The sequence below is a fragment of the Ixodes scapularis genome, unplaced genomic scaffold (assembly GCF_016920785.2).
Source record: "Ixodes scapularis isolate PalLabHiFi unplaced genomic scaffold, ASM1692078v2 PGA_scaffold1__304_contigs__length_218370807, whole genome shotgun sequence".
Classification (NCBI taxonomy): Eukaryota; Metazoa; Arthropoda; class Arachnida; order Ixodida; family Ixodidae; genus Ixodes; species Ixodes scapularis.
Window position 1 is genome coordinate 12,706,144 of NW_024609846.1, and position 13,131 is coordinate 12,719,274.

A 13,131-nucleotide genomic window follows, 5' to 3' on the forward strand; every position below is an offset into this window, starting at 1 on the left:
AGATTATCGGAGTTTTCTTGGCCGTACTGCAAAAGCTCTGTGTTTTCTTTCTTTGGTCTTTGATACGTACTTTAGCAATTTAATAAGTTATATCGCACCGTTATCAAGCCCCTGGTAAAATTTGGTGCCGTCCGTTCGACCATAGGGCGCTGTACGTCGAAATGAAGTTTTGGGGTGTATTATATGGGACGAAAGGGTGTAAGGTGATACCCTTTTTTTTTAGAGTGTGGGACTGTCAAGCTGGAGGGCGACCTGCAACGAACAGGTGTCTGCCACATCCACCAGAGCTGCTGTGACACCGCCAGGACCGCGGCCGGTGGCAGCGCGACACTTCTATAACGTCATCAGGCGGAAATCAATAGACCGTTTTTTTTTTCTTTGGACACCGTAAACACACAAGTCGGTGACGCGTTCCGGGCCAACACCGCCTAGAGGACAAGGCCGCGGTCCTGACATTTCTGCGTCACAAGCGAAGGCCAACGCTGGACACAAATCGGAAACGAGTGCTGCTTCAGCGCTCGGCTTCGAATCAAGTTTGAGCCGAACGTTGACGCAATCGTCGTTTCCAATCCGTGACCTGCGTTGGCCTTCGCTGATGACATCATCTCTATTAGCACTACGGCTTTGTTATCTTGGAGGTGTTGTACGGCGCCGTACCACGGCTCCCTTATCTGTACGGAGCACAAGCTCGTCTGCTATTTGCGGACGGGTTGCGGTGACGTCAGAACACCGAGCTCTGATTGGCTCGCATTAATAGGATAGTGGGTAGACCTCAAGGCAGCTAGCGTTGAGGTCTATCCACTATCCTTCCAGTCGGAGCCAATCAGAACTTGGCGTTCCGACGTCATGGCAACCCCTGGGAATGAAGTAGACGAACTTGCGCTCTGCGCAGTCACTGAGAGCTTAAAAAACGGTGGGCGTGGCCTAGTATTATCACACTTCTTGCTCGGTGATTGGCTCTTCGGCGCTCTTATTGGCTGATGCCGCAACCCGATTGGCGGCAAAGTAATAATAAGGTTTTCAAGACTCGCCACGACCGGCGTTTTCATAAGTTATCAGTAACTCTAGGAGCTGTTAGTGGGACGAACGTTGGGAGATGCTCTTCTTCGTTGACGGCCTATCTTGATGACTTGCTAGGCGTGGCAACGGCCCCGGTCCCGAGGCCCGCTACGTCGGCGGGGGTCTCGCGGTGGTGTTTGAATTTATCGAGGGGCGACGTTTGGGGGCAGAAGCACGAGCAGCAGGCGTCTGGTTCGTCGAGGACCCTGCCTCCCGTCGCCCTGTAGGCTTCCTTGAAATGGAATACGTAGTATAGGATCCAGGACTGCGAAGTCAGAGACAAAACAACGACCCCTGGCATACGTAATTCTTCGATGGGTCGGAGCTGTGGCGCTCGATGTCGTTAGAAACGACAAAGAAAAATGCCAACTGTTTCTAAAAGGCCTGGTTCTGCTGGGAGACCAGACCACGAACATATTTCTCCCTGACGCAGAAAATGCGTCAGGGAGAAGGTTGAACCAAATCATTTCGAGGACTGCTCACACTGGTAAGCGATCGTGAATACTGTAAAATACGCATGCTAGCAAAAATTTGCGGTCTGCGGGCAGACTAGCTGCCGTGGCAAAGCGAGCAGACGAAATGATCTGGACGATCGTTCAAGTTAATGTTGACGGAGACACGCCACATACCTTTACGGTCGTTCAGATACATTTTACTACATCTAGCTGCGCAGTTCTTTAAATTGGGACCGGAAAATGTTACGTCGGCTGTCTTGTTTACATAAGTCGTACAGCGAAAACACGAGCCGCCACGGATTTACGCGGTGCCGAATGTTTCACATGTTTACTAGAAGATGGCGCCACCGGCCAAAAGAAATCATCATCATCATCGTTTACACGGTCGCGCCAGTTGCACGATTTGCTAAAATATGTCAAATTTCACGTACCGTTTCACGGAACGGACCAGCTGTACCGTTCGTGATTTCGGAACCGTGTGCTCGAAAAACGACTCGCTAAAACTCCCTAATGTGTTCGGTGCTAGCCGGTCGTGGCTTCGTTGGTGGCGGACTCTCCTCTCGTCACTCGCGCGTCGATCGAGTCTACTATTTGTTTGACATTAAGCTCAAATAAACGTCGTATGGATTACCTCTGCATTGTCTGGTACATACGCTTTATTCCTTGTGTAGGTTCCCTTTATTTTTTTTTTATTAGTAGTAAACGTTACAGGTCGACCTAGCGCAGGTATCCTGCCCCCTCCGCTGTAGTGCGTTGGCTACGCAACAAGGCTCACGATGTCTCTATCGGCCGTCGTGGTGGTCATGCACGGTGTCGAAAGCTTTCAATAGTTTACGCGACTATCTTAGTGGGTATGAAACGTGACATTTCGGTCAATGAGGGGCGGGTTCCGACGTTCTATGGGCAGAGACTAAGAAGGCAGCGAGCTTCGGGCTGTGGCACCCGGAATAATAAACAAACTCTTACCCGAACCAAATCACCGGTGCGAAGCCCGTTAAGATTACGAGTGAATTTTTTTCGCGGCGAATTCAAGTGACGGACGTGAACATTGCGTTTCTCCGTTGATTTGTCTGCTGTTAGGTTAGGACTACAGCGCCTTGGACGCCTCACCAGCGACAGGTGCCATCTTGTTTCGAAAGTCACTGACGTCACGTCAGCGTCGCGTTGTGACTGGTTGTCGCTTTGCGGTTTGTGAAACCGGTTGGGAGGAAAAGGTCCAGAAGCGGTTGGCAAAAACGCGCTCCAACCGCTCGATCCTAGCCGCTTTGTGGTTGAGAACGCGCGGATTCGCTTCGCGTTTGCGGATCCGCTTCCAGTGTGAACGCGCCATAAAGGGGCGATGCAACGATATTTGTACCTTGCGAAAATACCGCTTAGAACGGATCCCTTACGTTCATGACCTGTGAAACACCCGTTCGTTTTTCAACATGCGAAGTCGAAGTCGCAGAGAAAATTAAAGAAACACGAGCAGCATTCACCCCCTCAACTCGCGGCCAGAACAAGCGGCCACGTGACCTGGAGCGATTATATGCCGCCAATGCTGATCATAGCCACGCGCTGGGGCTGGCAACGCACGGGACACGCGCTGAGTCCCAGACATTGTTATGGTTTGGCTATTGTCGTCATTGCAGCGATTGGACACGGGCCACTACCCGAATGCTTCTCGAGCTATCGATTATCACGAGCCCAAATTGAGTGCCTACGCAATGGTCGGGTTTCGCGTTTCGCGAAGTTTCGCGAAGGAGAGATGGTATGAAAATGCTCGCTTTTGTCCTTGAAATTACCCCGTAACAAAGGAGCCTCTTGTCCGGTGGCATTGCGTGCGAGTATCCTTGAGTCTCGCATAAGCCTGTAAACTCGTTTAAAGTGAAAAACATTATAATTGAGTAATCGTTGCACCTACCCTTTGCGGAGCTCTTTTTTGAGTTCTGCTATAATAGTTTGTTTACAAAACGCGACATGTAATGGCAAAAAACAAAACAAAAAACAAACAACAACAACTGTGGCACGAAATATTTTTGTCGCTTTGAAGTCCATGCACAAAACAGCAGGGCCGGTTTGCTAGACAACATCTCAGCTGAGACGAGTGAAAGAAAGCACTACAAAAGCTGGGGCGCGCAAGCGTCTTGAGACGCGGTTTGAGTCCCGATTAGCTTGGGCGCTGGCTTTGACTGTGCTTTCTTTCCCCCCGTCTCGGCTGAGACGCTGTTTCTAGCAAGCCGGCCCGGAATAGACCTATTTAGCTAGCTAGTTTGAGCACGCCGCACACCACCGCTTCCGCAATGCATCGAGGGACATGTAGTCTTTTTGCACGTGCCCCAACCTCGCTGGAGCTCTGGGTCATAGCCTCCTATATACTGACAAAGCCTGAGAGATCGCCACGAGAAGTGGCCGCAGAAATGGGGAAGTAGAAGCGGCAGGCAACGGATGAGAGGAGAGCCACGTGACTGGCGCCCCGCTGCGGCGAGACGCTGAAACACACTTTTTCCGAGCGAACAAGTGTGTTTCGGGTCCCCGCCGCAGCAACAGCTGTGCGCTTACGTCCAGGTTCCCTGAGAAATGCTCTGTGCTACCAGATCCTCATGCTCCAAATCTGCGACCGGGTACTCAATGGCTGTCGTCGAACTGCCAGGCTTTGTGAGTATAAAGGATGTCTCGGCGTGCCGAGCACGAGACGTCTCCAGCACTGACGCCTGCCTCCCGTGAAGTAAAGTTATGTCGGCTTCACACATGCGCCGAACGCATGATGAGCTCGGTCTATTTGTTCGAACCCTAGCGCGTGTTATTTTAAAGGACTCACCTTAACCGCCGCGGTTATTGTGAATATAAGAACGATGTAAGTAAATATTCGTCCCTGCACCGTGAAAAGAAAACAACGAATGTTTTGATTATACGAAATATTGATAAAATAGTGTCGCGTATTAATAAAACTAATGCAGGCTCACCCGCAGTGTCTTTTCGTCCATGTGATTTTTGTTGGGAATGTGATGCGCAAGAAAGGAGTCCACCTTCACCTGGAGGTCGAAAGAAACTCAGAAGATCTGCAGAAGTAGCCGTGTCAAAGCGTAGAAAGAACTTCCTCTCTTCGTAGCGTTCATTCTCTTCATATGTACAGGGTAGATCCTCCGAATATTTACCACGGTTTCTTTTCTTTCTTTTTTTCCGCATAAACAAATACGTTTCGTCGAACGCTCATTCTCCACCTAACTGTAGCGCTAGCGGCGCGAGCCATTTCAACGTTTCAGCTTACTAAACTTATAAACGAGTTGTGGAAATTTTCAACTGAAAAATAGCGGCCGACGATGCCCTCGAATACGAGACATGGAGCTGAATGGCGTATGGTTACCAAAAGCAGGCCCCATTTTCCCGTGGAAATTTTCAGGAAATCCCTTTGAACTTTGCAATTGGATAAACTTTAGTTCTGAAACTTTGGCATCTGGTTCGGACCGCCGCATAGGGCGGCGTCGGCGTCGGCGTCGGCGTAACCGAGGCCCTAAACAGGGCCCCGCGCCCGCTAGATTTAGCGGGATCGACGTCACGTGACCCCAACACAAATTCAGTTTCTCCGCTAAATTCTACGAGAATAATGACGTCAGTTGACTTCGTGTCGCGTGACCCACACACAAATTCAGTTTCCTCTCTAGATTTAGCGAGAAAACTGATGTCACGTGACCTCAACAGCATTTCAGTTTTCCCTCTAAATTTAGCGGGGAAAAATGGCGCCACATGGCTTTATTTCACTTGACGTACACCCAAATTCAGTTTCCCCGCTAAGTATAGCGGGAAAATTGACACGGTGACCGCCCGCAACCCGGCATTATGAGCTTAAATATTTGGGTATTATTATTTCATCCAACCTTAAATGAGACAGGCACGTTGACTTCGCTTTCTCTCGAGCCCTCGAAATTAGGATCTGTTGAACGTACGTTGAAATGTGCTTCAAAACCAGGTCGAATTAACAACTTTTAAAACCTCGTTAGCCTTATTTCGGAATGTTGTTCTGTAGTTTGGGACGTTTATCTTAAAGAAGGACATTAATCTTATCGACTCTATTCGGGTCAAGGCGGTCCGAGTTATTTCCAATGGATATTATCGTCACTATTCACCACCACTATGCCAACATTCGGGCTAGGGTCTCTTTTTTAGGCGAATTGTCGAGCGGTTGAAAAGGTTACAGAGAATTGTTAATAATGATGATGGCATCGAGTGCATGAAATACATTTGTTTTTCAAACGCACTAGGCGATTCCATCCTTTAAATATTGTACCCTTTCAGTCTCAAATTAATTGTTTTAAACTTTCCTTCTTTCCGCGCACGGTTGAGTTGTGGAACGGTATTAATAGATCTTCGGACACGCTTCAGTACGACGACTTCGTCTAAGAAATTGTGAGACTTGATTTAGTTTGATGTGTGACTGGCGAATCAATATTTTGTATGTGTTCTTGTTTACTGCTAGCACTACACATCTGTTTTTCACCTGTGCATTCCACTCATGCAATGACCTCAATTGAAGTCGCAGTATTTTGAAATACATAAATAAAATACTCTGTAGACTCGGGCCGACACGACGGCGCCCGTTCCCGCATATAGCGCCGCCGGCGTCGGCGTCGGCGTAACTGCGGTTCCCAAACAGGGACTCCCGCCGCCCTCAAAGAGGCCCTACCCCAGGTACCCTCCTCCTCGTCTATTACGTACCCTTTCTTTGCCACGGTATATCGCAAGACCAAAATACCTCAGGAACTGCGTTCTAATTTTGCATTACAGGGAACTGTAAACGTCTGTAATGTGTTTGTTTTGTTATCCTGATTACTTCATTACTACGGCCACACTGCAGGTTAGTGTTTTACTGAAGATATTTATTGATATTTAAATGAGTCTCCATTTTTTTTATGTCGCCCCGTGTTTCTGCTTAAAAGAAATGCAAGTAAAAAGTGCGAGATCAAAGAACTTGATCCAATGGAGTGCTTCTTGAAGTCCCTTGATACCTTGATACTTATTTTTTGTTTTCAAATAACGACAACCATTACAAATGACAGAGCGCATTCCGCTAAAACAAAGTTCAGACCTCTGCTGTGCTCCGCCATTCGCTTCCTAAAACCTGCACCGTCACGCAGTCGGCGTTTTAAAGGATGTCGCTACTGGTAGGAAGCTCTTTTCTAGGGACTTTAGTGTTTCTAAGTAGAGTTAATCGGTTTCAGTAGATGTGTTGTACGGGACCTTACGTTGTAGGCGTAGAAGTGACTCAGGGCTATGTTGGCTCCATAGCAGTACAAGGTTGACCAGACGTTCCAGTTGAAAAAGGTGTTCAGCACGCTCACTACTGTTTCCTGCGTGCACATAAAAGCAGATATCGTCACGGACAGCTGGAAGAGAAGAAGGGCGAGCGCTGGGCACCCTATTATCGCTGCAGAGTCAATCGGAGTGCTGACTTGGCAGATAAGAACGTCAAAGACCGAATCCCGAAACAAGACGCCTGAAGGTAATAAGTGGTGTCCAACCTCACTGGACCCATTTGAAACCTATTCGCCTGCCAGAGACATATACGTATATGTCGATGTTATAGAATCTGTAAGGACGACCAATGGGATCGTTTCTTCGTTACCTTTGAGTGTTAATCGCCGTAGCTTGGTATTACTAGAATTTATCGTTAGCTTCTTCAATTTTTTTTTTTGTTCATAAATTTTCTCCGACATTTTCTTCTACCAGCCAACATCACTCATTGTTGATACTACGATGCCGATCTTACAATCAGGTCATCACTTTTACCACAAGGCCATTTCTTTCCACGTATACGAACGTGAACAAATGCGATGCAGTTGTAACCTTCGAGCCGGTTCGCAAACCGAATAAGTGATGGCGAATAGGACGGCTAATTTTCATAAAAAGGCATACGCACCACGGCGAATTAATATCGAACATGAATAGTTTTAGGCGCTAATTCATGATCAATACCCAGCTTGAGCGCATCTTTAGAAATGCTTACGTGAAAGGCCTCCGGTTTAGTGGAATGAGCCTGTGGGGCGAAAAAGAAAGAAGGTGTTAAAGTAGCAAGGTGTTTAGTTTTGGCGAGCCGGTGCAAATGTACAAATGGGATTTTTCCTGATGTAATCACTGGAAATATAAGTAACGCAGCGCGTGGCGAGCCTCGCCCCCGAGCATCTTATTACTGCTTCTCAACCAATCAGATCTTGGCATTAGCCGATGAGAGCGAGCAGAAACCGACCGCGAAGCAAGAGGCGCGATTATAAAAATAGGCGCGGCGCACCCTAGGTTCCTTAAGTTGTCAGCGACTACACTCTAAAAAAAAAAAAAAAAAAAAAAAAAGCCCGTGCGTCTACTTTCCCACACAACGCTCCGAGAGCCATTCACCGCAACTTACGCAGGCAGCTCAGCGAAAGACGATGCCAAAACATATAAAACATATGTTTAGACCAACAAAACGCAGTCTTAGTTGTGACACTAAGCAATGCAAAACGTCACGCTTGGATTGCTTAATGTAGCAACTCAGACTGCGTTTTGTGGTCTAAACATATGTTTCGGCATTGACATTCGCTGAGCTGCCTCCGTAAGTTGCGGTGATTGGCTCTCCGAGTGTTGTGCGGGAAAGTAGACGCAATACTTTTTTTTTTTTTAAGTGTGAAGTCGTAACACCTTATGACTTGTATCAATCTTGTTAAACTTCTGAAGATTTGATTTTTTTTTTGCGTTCACTTTGTAATTGTTAGAATATAATGTTAAAATGCACCACGAAGCGCGCCACCATAGAAATGGTCGAAATGAAATCACATGTGCTGACCGGAGGTTACTAAAGTCGAATTACGAGATGGCCTTATTATGCACTAGCCCTTTATATATCAATCTTCAGGTTTCATCACACGGTGCTGTACTCCTACTCGAACAGGCTAAGAAGACAAGTTACCGTGAAGAGGAAAAATTGTCTTCTTCAATGTTTTCTACATGCACAACAAGCCGTTTCTAAGAAAAGTATGACAAGTCGTTTTTAAGAAATTTATGAATACGTTAAACTTCGAAGAAAAAAAACACAGATTCAATATTGTGAATGTTGTACAACAAAGATGAGCGAAATTTTGTTTAGATCATAACACTTGTCACCGCATCCAAAAGCTAACAAAGAAATTTAGGATCATGTTTTACTTCTATGGCACATTTTTGACTGAGAATATAAGTTTCGTTGTAATCATTATCAAGACGTTCACGCCATGTATTATCAAAGCCACGTGACTGCACATTTTGTTAAAATAAGCCTTCGATTTTCGCAGTTTGGTTTAGGTGTAATTGTGTGCGTTGTACACTGTTGTGTAGAACCTGCTCTGTATAGCAGTGAAAAAAAGAAGTGTTTTTGTTAGTTTTGCAAAGGCCTTGGTATCGTGACATTGTAAGTTTCAAAAATTACTTCGCGGGTTAAAACCAAAGATCACTCTCAGCCACTAATTAAGACACTAGATGTACTGCATTCAAACCGCCTTTCGAAGAGAGTTAAAGAATAGTTGTTTAAATCTTAAAAAAAGCAGGAGTTATCACCAGAGTTATATAATAGCCCAGCGATTGCTATGCGCTTGAAATACAAGTTAACAATTGTATCTCAAGCGAGATACAATTCCTTAATCAGCCGGCCTCAATAAGATAATACACAAAAAGTGATAATCACACGAATCGCAGAATCGCCGGAAAACGGCGATTGAGTCTTGGCCAATATATTATCATTCAGATATCAATATATAAGCGTTCAAAATAATTCTCGATAACGAATTTAATCATCCGCTTGTGCAGAGTTAGTTATTGAATGGTTACCAACGCGGGTCACAGTAAGCATCTAGGAATCTGTGAACTGAGGTCTATTTAGCTAAAACATAGGCATGTTTTCTCAATAACATAAACAAAAAAAACGCAATCACTATCTAATATTCGGGGCAATACCGGCTGAAGAACATATATGACAGAGATATCAGAGATGAGGTTTCCTCCAGCCTCGATGATGAACACAACTTCAAAGATCCACCCCATGCCTGAAAAAAAGAGGAAAAAAAGAAAGCCGTTTACAACTCCCTGTAACGCCGAATTAGAGCGTAGCTCTTGAGGAGGAGAGAAGGGTACTGAGGGGAAGGTATACCCCCCCTTCCTCCTCCCCATCCTGTCTGTACTCCTCCCTCCAAGCGGCGTCGCCGTCGCCTCTCGAGGGTCACGTGACCTCAAGGGGGTCACATGACCCCTTTAAGGTCACGTGACGATGACGATGACGTCACATGTGGCGTCATCGTGACGACGTCATTGTCATCGTCACTGATGACGTCAGCAGTGATGTCACGTGCCCCATAATGCACCGCGCGGTTACGCCGACGGCGATGGCGACGGCGACGCCGCTCAAGCCGGAAACGGGCGCCTAAGAGCTGCGCTCTAAAATGAAAGATATGAAGAGAGGAGCATGAGCAATCTAGGATTTCGTAAGACAATAAACCCTTTATAAAATTCAGCCTGGCAACTTTGATCAGCCTTCTTGAGGCTGATGAAGGAACATTTTGAAGATAGTGCGATGTGGAGGCTATATGATGCCTGTAAGGTCGTGACGTCACCACAACACGACGCACAAATTGGATACATCGTCTGTGTAGGCATATTTTTCGGAATGTATTATATCAATACATCGGCACGCGTGTATGGCTCTAAAACCTTTTGATGGCGGAAATATAATCAGGTGCGTGTGGGTGACCGCATTATAGTGGTTAGTTTTTATGTTCACACTATCAAAACTAAAACAAATCAAGAAAGAGCTATGCATAGGTGATCGAAAAACTAATTCTATTCCATTATTGACGTGCTAAAGTGAGGGTGCCCAATGAAATACACTTCCATGACCACCCTTATTATTGTCAAAAATGAAACTCTTTTTTAAGCCACTATATTTGTATGTTTGAAGGAGTCCACCTGTAATGGAGAGGTCCTGGGTTCGATACCCGGACCAGGCGGAATATTTCGGTCGCGCACCGGTCACCTAGCTGTGTTTGGAGATTTGTGTTTGTCCTTTGTCCCTCTGATTCCCCTTCTTCAGGGATTATTTTCGCCATTCTTGTACAGCTCGCTTGCACCTTTGCATTTAATTGCAGTATAATCATAACCTTAAATTGCAAGCTTTACCCTTGTTGGTGTTAGACTGGTGGCAGCTGATAAAATCCGTTTGCTCTACTGACGTCTAACCCCTGGTTAGCCCAGTTGGTAGAGCGCTCCACCTGTAATGGAGAGGTCCTGGGTTCGATACCCGGACCAGGCAGAATTTTTCGGTCGCGCACCGGTCACATAGCTGTGTTTGGAGTTTGCCCTTTGTCCCTCTTGTTCCCCTTCTCCAGGGATTATTTTCGCCATTCTTGTACAGCTCGCTTACAGCTTTGCATTTAATGGCAGTATAATCATAACCTTTGCAAGCTTTACCCTTGTTGGTGTTAGACTGGTGGCAGCTGATAAAATCCGTTTGCTCTACTGGCGTCTAACCCCTGGTTAGCCCAGTTGGTAGAGCGCTCCACCTGTAATGGAGAGGTCCTGGGTTCGATACCCGGACCAGGCGGAATTTTTCGGTCGCGCACCGGTCACCTAGCTGTGTTTGGAGTTTGCCCTTTGTCCCTCTTGTTCCCCTTCTCCAGGGATTATTTTCGCCATTCTTGTACAGCTCGCTAGCACCTTTGCATTTAATTGCAGTATAATCATAACCTTTGCAAGCTTTACCCTTGTTGGTGTTAGACTGGTGGCAGCTGATAAAATCCGTTTGCTCTACTGGCGTCTAACCCCTGGTTAGCCCAGTTGGTAGAGCGCTCCACCTGTAATGGAGAGGTCCTGGGTTCGATACCCGGACCAGGCGGAATTTTTCGGTCGCGCACCGGTCACCTAGCTGTGTTTGGAGTTTGCCCTTTGTCCCTCTTGTTCCCCTTCTCCAGGGATTATTTTCGCCATTCTTGTACAGCTCGCTTGCACCTTTGCATTTAATTGCAGTATAATCATAACCTTAAATTGCAAGCATTACCCTTGTTGGTGTTAGACTGGTGGCAGCTGATAAAATCCGTTTGCTCTACTGACGTCTAACCCCTGGTTAGCCCAGTTGGTAGAGCGCTCCACCTGTAATGGAGAGGTCCTGGGTTCGATACCCGGACCAGGCGGAATTTTTCGGTCGCGCACCGGTCACCTAGCTGTGTTTGGAGTTTGCCCTTTGTCCCTCTTGTTCCCCTTCTCCAGGGATTATTTTCGCCATTCTTGTACAGCTCGCTTACAGCTTTGCATTTAATGGCAGTATAATCATAACCTTTGCAAGCTTTACCCTTGTTGGTGTTAGACTGGTGGCAGCTGATAAAATCCGTTTGCTCTACTGGCAAATACCCCTGGATAGCCCAGTTGGTAGAGCGCTCCACCTGTAATGGAGAGGTCCTGGGTTCGATACCCGGACCAGGCGGAATTTTTCGGTCGCGCACCGGTCACCTAGCTGTGTTTGGAGTTTGCCCTTTGTCCCTCTTGTCCCCCTTCTTCAGGGATTATTTTCGCCATTCTTGTACAGCTCGCTTACAGCTTTGCATTTAATGGCAGTATAATCATAACCTTTGCAAGCTTTACCCTTGTTGGTGTTAGACTGGTGGCAGCTGATAAAATCCGTTTGCTCTACTGGCGTCTAACCCCTGGTTAGCCCAGTTGGTAGAGCGCTCCACCTGTAATGGAGAGGTCCTGGGTTCGATACCCGGACCAGGCGGAATTTTTCGGTCGCGCACCGGTCACCTAGCTGTGTTTGGAGTTTGCCCTTTGTCCCTCTTGTTCCCCTTCTCCAGGGATTATTTTCGCCATTCTTGTACAGCTCGCTAGCACCTTTGCATTTAATTGCAGTATAATCATAACCTTTGCAAGCTTTACCCTTGTTGGTGTTAGACTGGTGGCAGCTGATAAAATCCGTTTGCTCTACTGGCGTCTAACGCCTGGTTAGCCCAGTTGGTAGAGCGCTCCACCAGTAATGGAGAGGTCCTGGGTTCGATACCCGGACCAGGCGGAATTTTTCGGTCGCGCACCGGTCACCTAGCTGTGTTTGGAGTTTGCCCTTTGTCCCTCTTGTTCCCCTTCTCCAGGGATTATTTTTGCCATTCTTGTACAGCTCGCTTGCACCTTTGCATTTAATGGCAGTATAATCATAACCTTTGCAAGCTTTACCCTTGTTGGTGTTAGACTGGTGGCAGCTGATAAAATCCGTTTGCTCTACTGGCGTCTAACGCCTGGTTAGCCCAGTTGGTAGAGCGCTCCACCTGTAATGGAGAGGTCCTGGGTTCGATACCCGGACCAGGCGGAATTTTTCGGTCGCGCACCGGTCACCTAGCTGTGTTTGGAGTTTGCCCTTTGTCCCTCTTGTTCCCCTTCTCCAGGGATTATTTTCGCCATTCTTGTACAGCTCGCTTACAGCTTTGCATTTAATGGCAGTATAATCATAACCTTTGCAAGCTTTACCCTTGTTGGTGTTACACTGGTGGCAGCTGATAAAATCCGTTTGCACTACTGGCGTCTAACCACTGGTTAACCCAGTTGGTAGAGCGCTCCACCTGTAATGGAGAGGTCCTGGGTTCGATACCCGGACCAGGCG

General features: G+C 46.9%; 1 non-coding gene across 1 annotated transcript; it reads left to right on the top strand.

The window, feature by feature from the left end:
* Window positions 1-12,476: 12,476 nt before the first annotated feature.
* On the top strand, window positions 12,477-12,549 carry Trnat-agu. Its single transcript has one exon. It is a non-coding gene; the product is annotated as a tRNA-Thr (tRNA).
* The last annotated feature ends 582 nt before the right edge of the window (window positions 12,550-13,131 follow it).